The sequence below is a fragment of the Rhipicephalus microplus genome, chromosome 6 (genome assembly GCF_043290135.1).
Source record: "Rhipicephalus microplus isolate Deutch F79 chromosome 6, USDA_Rmic, whole genome shotgun sequence".
In the NCBI taxonomy this organism is placed as follows: Eukaryota; Metazoa; Arthropoda; class Arachnida; order Ixodida; family Ixodidae; genus Rhipicephalus; species Rhipicephalus microplus.
In genome coordinates this window covers 83,452,649-83,462,997 of record NC_134705.1, presented here as the reverse complement: position 1 = coordinate 83,462,997, position 10,349 = coordinate 83,452,649, and the positions used below count along the sequence as shown (strand labels likewise).

Here is a 10,349-nt window from a genome sequence, read left to right as displayed (position 1 = left end):
CACATGAGAGAGGAAGTAGAAGTCTCGGCCTTGCTGGCCCGACCAAAGGCCGCCCGGACCTCCGGGACCACCGGGCCAAACCAAGGGTGCGGCGCACTACCGGCTGCCCCAGCGTCCACCCTTTCTCACCAAAGGGCTTGGCCAGTCGCCATCGCTTAGAGCCATGGTGGAGCTGCATTGCAGCAGGCCGGCAGAGCAGGGGCTGAGCCGCACGTCCACCCAGGGCCGGGGAACCCTGGTGTCACAGAACGAGCGCTAAAAACGGGCGCGCCGCCAAATGCTTGCGATAACGCGCCCAGAGAGACGCGGCGAAGGCAACGAAAAAAAAAGAAAAGAGAAAACAAGCATCCAAGGCTCCCCGGGCGCGCGACGCCTCTCCTCTCAGAAGCGTGGCTTCGTCGATGAACCTCCTCACCCCACAGCGGCGGCCGGGCAAGCACTGGAACGTTCCAGAAGGAAATGGGCGTGTATGCCGGGTTGACTCATCTGTCGGCGACGGCCCTCGTACAGTCTCGCGCCTCTCCCCAGCCTTCGCTGCGTATCGCGCCGACAAAATGACAAGAACTTTCTAGAATGTGGCGCGGAAGGTATTTATTCGAGCGGCCGAGACGAGAGAGCAGGAGGAGACGGAAGTTAGCGCCAGAGCGCGTAGGGATTCCGCCGAGTAGTCGGCGAAGGTTTTTTCCGTAGAGACAAAGCGGGAGAAGAAGAGGATTTCCACCTGAGGGGTGACGACTCGAGCTACAGGCAAGAGTGTGTGTTTACCGCTATCGAGCGAGGACGCGTGGCGACAGCTGCGTGTGTGAAGTCGACGTGTTCGGGCGAAGAAGTTTGAAGCTTGGAGAGTGGCCTATTGAAGACGGGAGGTTTCCTGGAAGAGAAACTTCGGCGAGGTTTCCTGGAAGAGAAACTTCGAGGGCTGCGGAACGACAACAACGCTGGACTTTGAGTGAGTGATTCTCGGAAGAGTATCATCCAGACTTTGGTTCCAAGAACTTTGGACTGAATAGGTTTTCGATCTCTTTAGTCTTTAGGTGTCTTGGTTGTTCAATGCATGCGACTGCATTGTAGTGCGTATTGTTTTCTGTGTCCGTTGTTTCATGTGTGCTTGATTGTACTGTGTAGTACGTTGTTTGATTGGTGACGTATTGTATGTAACTATTGTGGAGTGTGTATTCTTGTGTATTGTTTTCGATCTGCCATTTTTGAGAATATAATATTTGTTTTGTTTATCAACTCTCGGCTCTGACTTGTTCTTTGGACCACAGCCGGCGTCCGCTGGCGCGCCAAAAAGGACCACTTCAAAAGTGTCCACGCTTTCGTGGTGCGGTTCGGGGGGCCGATACTTCGACCGTTGGAATTAGCCCGGCGATCGCCTCCCTAATTAACGGGACCGGTGTGACACCTGGGCTTAGTCGGGAAGGCCGCCTTGGGCGACCACCCGCCAGCTAAGCAAGCGACCCCAGAGCTTATAGCTACACAAAGAGAAGTTTATTGAACTTCAAACGAAAAGTTACAGGGTGAAAACATGCATTTACAGAAAAAAACTACAAACAGTGGGCACACTGAATATATACAATGGTACATTTGCACAACCAGTTACAAAAGAGCATGTTATTTATACCTATTTACAAGCATAAAGTGAAACTAATCAGGGAAAAAAACAAACACATTTCAGCTGCTATGTCTTACAAAGGAATATGCAGGGGTGGGGGGGGGGGTGTCGCGTTGCATGTACATATTTGCAGTCCTATTTACATGAACAGAGATAAATTCAAATGAGAGAGCACGCAGCATATGTACCTATGCTTCCACAAAGTATGAAAAGGAGGATATTTACAAAAACATGAGGCGCTATATACATATGTGCAATAACCAGCCACCCTTTGGTGTCGGCAGACGGGCCCAGCGGCACAACACAGTATCAAAAAACTCGCTTCACCAGAGTGCAAATCACTTTATGTGGACAGGCGTTTCAGTGGTGTATCTGGGGAGAGCGGCGAGGGGGGGTCACCATGATGGTTGGGCGCCGTATTGTGTCGCCCTTGAGTTGAACGACGCCCAAAACCGAAAGCGGTTAGTAGCTGACGATTGGAGCGACCAGCTTGCCTTCTCTCAAGAAGAAGAATTTCGTGTGCCAGCGGCGGAGAAACATCTCCTCTCCGCTGGCCTCGAGTTCCCGAGAGAGGAGCTCTCACACCAGCCTTCTTATACGTGCGACGGCGGGTGACGCCGCCCGAACTGGCCGTCGCCGCGCTTCCGCGAGTGAGCGGCGCTGCCACACAACGAAAAGAGTACAGGCGGTCACCAGCCGTGCGAACGCGCCTTTGTTGCGTCTGTGACCTGGTGGGGGGCGGATCCCAAAGGTGTGCGCTACCATGCGTCAGACAGGCCGCGCGGCCGAACACTCGAGCAAGGCATGCTTCTGGGTTTCGGGTGCCCGGCAGTTTGGGCAGCGGTCGTCGGGCACAATGCCTAGTTTCTTCAAGCGACACCTAGTTGGGAGGACCTCCCACGCCCTCTTCCAGAGAAAGTCCTGTATATCGCAGGGTAGCAGGCTATGCAGCAGGGAGAGGTCGCGTTTAGCATGCCCCGCTCGTCGCCGGTCCTCATTGCTGAGCTGGCTCGCCGTAAGTGCCTCCACAATGCGGGCCGGCTGCTCCGCGTCAGGGTCGTGATTGGGCCCTTCCTTGCGCAGCATCCTAGCTGTCGCTGCTAATGCCTTGTAGAAAGGCGACGGCGATTCGGCGTGGGGGCCGGAGTGTTGACCGGCATCCAGCCAGCTGTTACACGGGCCGCTCCAATAGAGTAGCAGGCATATCCCAACATAGTTGTCTGCTTGCGCCAGCTTGCGGGCCGTCTTCAAGGCTAGCACTTTGCTCGAGGTGAGCGCGTGCGGGAGGCCGATCCCCCCTTCTTTCGTTTCCAGCTGGAGGAGCGTTCGCTTGACTGGGGGCGGCGTCCGGCCCCACAGCAATTCATTTGCCATCATGCCGAGTCGAGTGGCCACCCGAGCTGGCATCACTGCTACCCTGCTCACGTGAGAAGCCAAGGCAAGCACGCTGGTCTTTATTGTGACAGCCTTTTCACGCAGGGTCAAGTTGAACAGCGCTGCGCGCTCAGTGAGTAATGCAGCCCTGTCGACGACCCGCGTCCATGTACAATCGTCCACTCCTTCACGTGAAAAGTAGACTCAGAGGACCTTGGCCGTGTAGACCGGTTCGATGTCGCCAATCGCTTCTGTAGGAAACGGGCCGAAAACAGTGCTCGGCTCTTTCTCTCATTCAATTCGGCTCCTGATGCCTTTGCGTAAAGCTGGAATATGCCACGGAAGCGGTCGAGGCTTCGTGCGTCTTTGAGGAACAGGGATATGTCGTCGGCAAACGCCAGGACTCTGATCTCTTCGGTACCGGTCATTGGCAGGCCTCGGATACATTCGTCGCTGGCAGGGTAGTCAGCAGGGGCTCAATGGAAAGTACAAACAGGGTTGGGCCCAAGGGGCACCCTTGCCTGATGCATCTCGTGTACCGAAAGAAGTCCGTACACTTGCCGTTCACCGCGACACAGCTTCGCAAATCGGAATACAGGAGCTCGACGACAGCCACAAACTCCCGCGGTTGCCCGAAACGGCGGAGCACTTCGAAGAGCCACATGTGTCTGACCCTGTCAAACGCCTTTGCTTGGTCAAGGGACAGGAAGGCACCCGTGACTCTCTTCTGGGCCGCGTATTCGAAGACGTCTCGTGTGGCTGTGAGGTTGGCGAACATAGACCGGCCAGGCACGGCGCAGGTTTGGTGGGGAGCGATCAATTCTGGCAAGAAGGTCCTCAGTCTGGTGTTGAGTATGGACGCCACGATCTTGTAGTCTACATTGAGTAGAGAGATCGGGCGCCATGACGACAGTTCTCGTGGGGGTGCACCGTCCTTGAGGATGAGGGCTATGCGCCCCACGCTGAAGGAGTCGGGTTTCATGTGCCGCTGGAGGACCATGTTGACCACGGCCAGGAGCGGGGCGCACAAGACGTCAAAGAAAGTCATGTAGAAGCTGGCCGTCAGTCCATCGGTGCCCTGAGCCGAGTTCGGTGGCATGGCTCCGATGGCTATGTGGAGTTCCTCCTCCGTTGCTGGACCACACAAGACTGTGCACTCATCTTCGGCAAGTCGAGGCAGATGCGAACACAGACCGTTCATGAGAGCTGCCTCTGGAGGGGGGCCGCAAAAGTACAGCTCGTGGAAAATGATCTCAAAGTAGTCACGGCACTCCGCCTCTATCTCAACGGGGTCGGAGATGAGGCTACCGTCAGGGCGTTGCAATTCTGAGATCCGGAGAGAGCCGTTCCCGCGTGCTTCAGTCAAATCTGGTCCCGCTGGTGACCCCGCAGTAGTCCCTTGGTCGCGTGGTTTGCGCACGTATTCCCGGAAGAGGCGGTCGTGCTGAACTTGCAGCGAGTGGATGTAGTCGCGCATGCATGCCGTGAGGTTGTCCGCGCTCTGTACTATCCGCATTCGGCGGAGATTCTCGTTCATTTCTTGCGTGATACGCTTCTTCCTCACGCTGCCTTCTAGTTGCAGAAATGCTCTCCAACTCGCTTTCAAGTCATCCCATGCAGCCGGGCTGGTGCAGGGGGTAGCCTCAATCGTCTCTTCCAGGTGCGCAGATATTCTCGGGGCGCTCGTACGGTCTTGGATGAGCGCCGGATCAAGTCGCCAAGCTTCGTTGCTCAGATGACGGCCAGGTGTCCCCCTCACCGTTGTTACCAACGGGAGGTGATCAGTTCTCTCCGAAAGCCCTTCGGGGAGGGTGAGGACTTCGCACGCCATGATGGAGTTGACAAGGCGTTCAGGGACGTAGGCCCGGTCGAGGCTGCTGGCCGTGGTCCGAGAGGTTCGAGTGGGGACGAACTCATTGCCGTGTACGTGTACCCACGCGTCCGTGAGCCGCAGGTGCCGGAGGATCTTCACCAGCTCTTTGGCGTGGTAGGTCGAGCCCCCTTGGCCCGGGCCCCGGACGTCTCTTGTGGAGTCCACGACACAGTTAAAGTCGCCGAGAACCACGTGAGGGGCGGGCTCCAGCAGGTAGCCGTGCAGCTCCTTAAAGTACGGATTGGTGTCCGATCTGGTAACCGGCGCATAAACGTTCACAAAGCGCACCTTGGACCCGTCGACGATGACGTCGAGCACAAGTGTGCGCCCATTCGCTCCGAAAACACAATGCGACTTTCGCCGGAACCTGTCTGTGACGAACACGACAGCAACGCCGCAAGCCCTCGCGGATGTTAGAGAAAAAAAGCCGTCAACTTGGCAGTTTGGCCTGAATAAGGTAACATCGAGCGGGGAGCGGAAGTTGGTCTCCTGCAGAAAGAGGAGGTCAATGCCCTTAGATCGGGCGAACGTCACTACAGCGGTCTGTTTATTCCTGTCGCGAAAGCCGCGAATGTTTAAAGTGGCGAAGCGCAGCGTGGCCATGATCCGTCAGTTGGAGCGCCTTGTCTCGCTTGAGGCGAGAAGGAATGCTGAAGGGCGAGATAACCAGGCGAGCTAGGCATCAGCGGAGCGCGGGTGAAGGAGAGCGAGGAGGATGCTGCACTAGAGGGGAAAGGCCCATCCGGGCGAGGGTGGGACTGCGGGGGGCGAAGGAAGTGGGAGAGCGGATGCGATCGGAGGCGGGAGAGCCGAAGGCGGCGAAGCCGTCGGAGCGGGCGCGCCGCTTCGTTCTTCGAAAAGCCTTCTCAGGACTTGGGCGGCAGCTCCCGTTTGCCCCCACCCGCTTGCTCAAGCTTCTGGGACTTCGCATGCGGCGGAGCGTCGCTATCGCTGCTTTGGCCAACCGGACCCGATCTGCGCTGCCGGGCGTCCTTGCTAGCGGTTCCCTCGTCAGCCACCCGCCTGTCGTCGCCAGGGCGTCTTCGCGACCGCGAGCGCGACCGCTGCTCGAGGCCAGGGTGCGGCTGGTCCGCCTTTGCATCGGATTTCCTGCTTGACCGTGTAGGTTGAGCAGGGGAAGGACAAGTCAGGGGGGTGTTGTTGCGCTCGCCGTCCTCGGGCAGCACGTAGAACTCCTTGCTCTTAATGGGCAGTTCATCTTGAGTGGGGTCTCGGGGACGTGCCTCCAGGTCTTCAGAGGTGACTAGTGCTAACACGTTGGCCGGCGTTGGCGGGATGGAGGGGGGGGGGTCCTTCCCGGTTCGGCGACGTCGTCGGCAGGCGCAATTTGTACTGGTGGTGAAATTGCGCAATCCACCTGGTCCGACGGAAGTGCCAGCGGTGAAGGAGGGCCGGACTGCGCGGAAGGGGTATCCGAGAAGCTGGATTCTGTTTCGGAAGGCGTGGCGGTAACCTCCTCGCTCGTCTCGCTCTTCTCTCTTTCGCTGGCCGGTGAGTCCGCCTCGCTGGTGCGTGTAGGCGAGTCAGTGTTTGTGGTGTCGTCGCTTCGCTCCCTCGCTGCCGTGTTGGGCTTGGTCTTAGGCGCAAGCACCTGGAGGCGCGATTGTGGCTTATCAGACTGGGGCGATAGCGAGCCACTAGGTGGGGCTGAGTTGGACGCGTGGTCGGAAGTCGAGGGGAACCCGCGGGCGGCCGACGCGTAGGATCGCCTTCTGAAACACTCCCTCGTCCCGTGGTGACCCCCACAACGCTTACATTCACTAGTACAGCCCTCTGTGTCATGGCCAAAAGTTCCGCACCGTTTGCAAAAGGGAGCGGAGCATGCCGTCGCCATGTGGCCCACTTCGCCGCATCGTGCGCAAACTCGCCTCATGCCGCGATACTCAAACATTACGCGGTGCCCTGCGATGGTCGCAAAGTTTGGCACCGGTTTGCTCATCTCTATCTTAATGACTCTTACCCCGTTGAGCTTGTTTTGGCGAGTGGCCACAGTGGCAAACGATATGCCCCTCACTTTGCCATACTGAGCAAGGGCGTTGCTAAGTACCTCGTCTGATAAGTAGGCGGGGTACCGGTAGGCATTCACGTATGTGACCAGCGGCCCTACGGCCTCAACCGGTACGTTTTCGCCGTTAACCCGGAAGCCTTCCGCCACCATTAACCTTGTCGCCTGACTGGCGTTACGCGTGCAGACGAGGAACCTAGCCCCGCCCATGTGCTGTAGAACAAATACACTATCATTCCCAGACACTAGTTCAACGGCGTCGATTAGATCATCTATCGAAACATCGCCATCGGGCGCCGTGAACATGAAGCAATTCTCCCTCACCGGGAGGTCGGACGTCGACGCCATTCTGAAACGCGTTGCCGCTGGCTGCCAGGAAGGCGCGGCTGGTAGGAGTGGTATCGTGCAGGCTAGCTGCACACTGGTAGGACTGCGGCTCAGCCGAGGCGGGTGCCGCACGGATACAGGAGGCGCCGGGTGGGGTGCAGCAGGACTCCGGGACGGCAGGCGTAGACCGGGGGCCTTGCTTCACCAGGCATGGGATGGGTGGGCGCCGGACAGGGAAGTCCGAGGCTCGGGGCAGCGGTCGCACGTGCAGGACGGCGATGCCGCGTAAACTAACTTTGGCGACTTGAACCCCGGGGTCGACGTCGACGGGACGTGACCCTGGGTCTCGCGCGGGGGCGCAGAGAAACGGCTAGCTCGACAATTGGTCTAGCCAAAAGGCCGAGAAGCGATGCAATTCATTAGCACGTAATTAAAATCGATTCTTTCACACCTCGTACTGAGGTCTGGCCAAAAGCCGGGCAAACAGTAGCAAAGCAATTCCGACGTCCAACCATGCACAACCAGCATGGTGCACCGACAGCGGCAGCACTGGCTTCACGGCATTGCTTTTATCTCTAGTCCGCTTGAAGTTTCTTGTTTCGCTTACAAACATGTTAAAACTGAAACCTTCTTTTTCCCAGAGGTCAAAGCCACGCGTGCTTGCTTGCATGCGTACTCTCGAATGTAACCATGACGTCACACCAAATGCTTGCCGGCGAACATTACCAGGCATGTCGCGAGGTATGCTACAGCACTTTTTTTAAAAACTGATTCATAGTGTACATGTCCGACTCGAGCACCAAAGCCTGGAAGGAAAAAAGAAAAAAAAATGACTGTGCAAAATGTGACTACGTCACCCATCCAACATGGCTTCTACGCCGGCTGCCCAAGCAACGCCTCTGCAACGATGCCCACAATCATAACAAAAAAGTTTTGCCTTTGGCTGCTTCAGCGCGCTCAACGTATGCCTTGCAAGTTCCGACGTGGCGGAACACCGCACCGAGGTCGACGAAGGTCCTGCCGTGAAAGGCAGACCCGGGAATGCGTGCGAAACGTCTACCGCGTGCGTTGTGAAGCCGGTGAATGAAGGGTCATGTGGCAGAGGGTGACGGAACGAGAGTGTGCGACATGCCGCTGCGATGTCGTTCAAGCGTTCAACGGGCCGGCAGGCTCTGCCTGTCGTGGTCGAGAACGTCCAAGTTTTGCTGATTCCGAGAGGTAGGAGTGCTATGGTGGCGTGTACGAGGCGCTGGTGCGGCGCTCCGTCGATCGTGCCAGACGGACATGAGGCGGCAGAAGGCGGTCGTCAAGTGGTCGCGGAAATCAGTGGAGAAGTACTCGCCTGCGCTTTTCGTAGAATTCCGCTGAGTAAGGTGCGAGAAGACTCGCGACAGACGGTCTTCGGGAGACGGGTGGTTGTACAAATGCGACCGTGCGTCAACGTGCAGCCATATTCGTGGATTATTTCGCCCCATTACGATAGCTTCGTCACTGCGCTCGCTGGTGTTGCTTGTTTTTGTTGACCTTCACTTATGGCTCACACCCACTGTGGGGGATTGGCCGGTTTGTTGTTCTGCTTCTTCGACTTCTACATACTCGGCTTAGTGAAGCTGTGAGGAGTGATGAGTGGGTACAGAGGCAAAGCGCGCCCGGGGCGTGATCTCACGCTTCCTGGGTTTCACGGCGCTTTAGGTACGTGCGTGGTGCGTCCGTACGTCTAGTGCGCAATTTTCTTGGAACTTCTAGCAACTGGCAATTCCATTCAGGTGAGCGTGCGAGGATGTTTGTTGTAATTAACGAGAGCCAACGGTGGATGAGCTGGTATGAGGTGGTGTTCAGAAATGTAGTGTGTGATGAACAAGGCGATGTCCGCCGTTGTGGTCTAGTGGCTGTAAGGTACTCGGCTGCTGACCCGCAGGTTGTGGGATCGAATCCCGGCCGCGGCGGCTTCATTTCCCTGTGCTCAGATTAGGGTGCACGTTAAAAAACCCCAGGTGGTCGAAATTTCCGGAGCCCTCCATTACGGCGTCTCTCATAATCATATGGTGGTTTTGGGACGTCAAACCCCACATATCATCATATCGTCATCAAGGTGATAGCTGAGGGCGCCAGCGAGGTAGCTGATCGCGTGGAAATGAATTAGAGCCAACGCTGGCAGAAGCTGGGACCCAGGTCAGTGGACACAGGAAAAGCACATCGGGGCTTTGCCGCTCCACCGTTCAGCAGGTGTGTGCGGGGTGGGTCCTGTGGCGTTCTTTGCGATTTTAATTTGTGATGGGGAATAGTGTAGATGCATAGACGTGGCGAGAGCACGCGTCTTCAGGTTAAGACGTCGCGTGAAGATGTGAAATAAAAATGCCTTCGCTTGTCACTGCAACTGTAAACAGAAACACCAACAACCATTTTCTAGAGGCTGTTTTATTTTTCGTTCCGGAACGGGTGAATTCGAAATACGGAAATAGCTTGGCACATACATACACACTTCTACACACACACATACACATCGTATACACACTTCTAGCTTTCCTCCGAAACAGTAATAATAAAATACTCAATAGTTTTATTAATATGAGTAAGGATGTCTAAAAAAATAAAAAACTTGAGTATGTACGCGTGAACATAACCAAAAAAGGGGGCCCTCCAATTATGAAATTTCCACAGAAACATTTATTTTCCCAGAGCAATCGTAAGTGTAAACACAGCTAGCGCACTCCCTGCATGCGAATACCGCGTCAGCCGGGGCGGCGTGACGCCACCGTCTCGGACACTCGCCGCACCCACGCCGTTTACCCCGATATCATTGGTTATTCCGAACACTCTTTCTATCATTGAATTTATTGTCGAACTCACCCCCGCAGGGGTGAGTGGGCCGATCCCGGAGGTAGTGCAATACCGGGCCAACCCGTGGCGGAGGTGAAGCAAGCTTCAAGCACTCCGCCGCATCACAAAAATCAGTTTAATATCTTGGATCCAAATAGTATCCGTATCAGATATTAAGCTGATAAGAACAGAGTGCGTTTATTGATGTTCAATACAAGTCTTCTAGTGACTGTAAATGCACTCGTTTATGATTTTGATGAGACCAGGACCGACGGCTGGAAAGTGCCCCAGAACAGTGATGCCAGAAGTTGAAC

General features: G+C 56.1%; 1 non-coding gene across 1 annotated transcript; it reads right to left on the bottom strand.

Annotated features, from left to right (window-relative positions):
• Positions 1 to 10,074: 10,074 nt before the first annotated feature.
• Positions 10,075 to 10,257, bottom strand: LOC119168831 (U2 spliceosomal RNA). Its single transcript, XR_005109507.2, has one exon. It is a non-coding gene; the product is annotated as a U2 spliceosomal RNA (small nuclear RNA).
• Between the last annotated feature and the right edge of the window lie 92 nt (positions 10,258 to 10,349).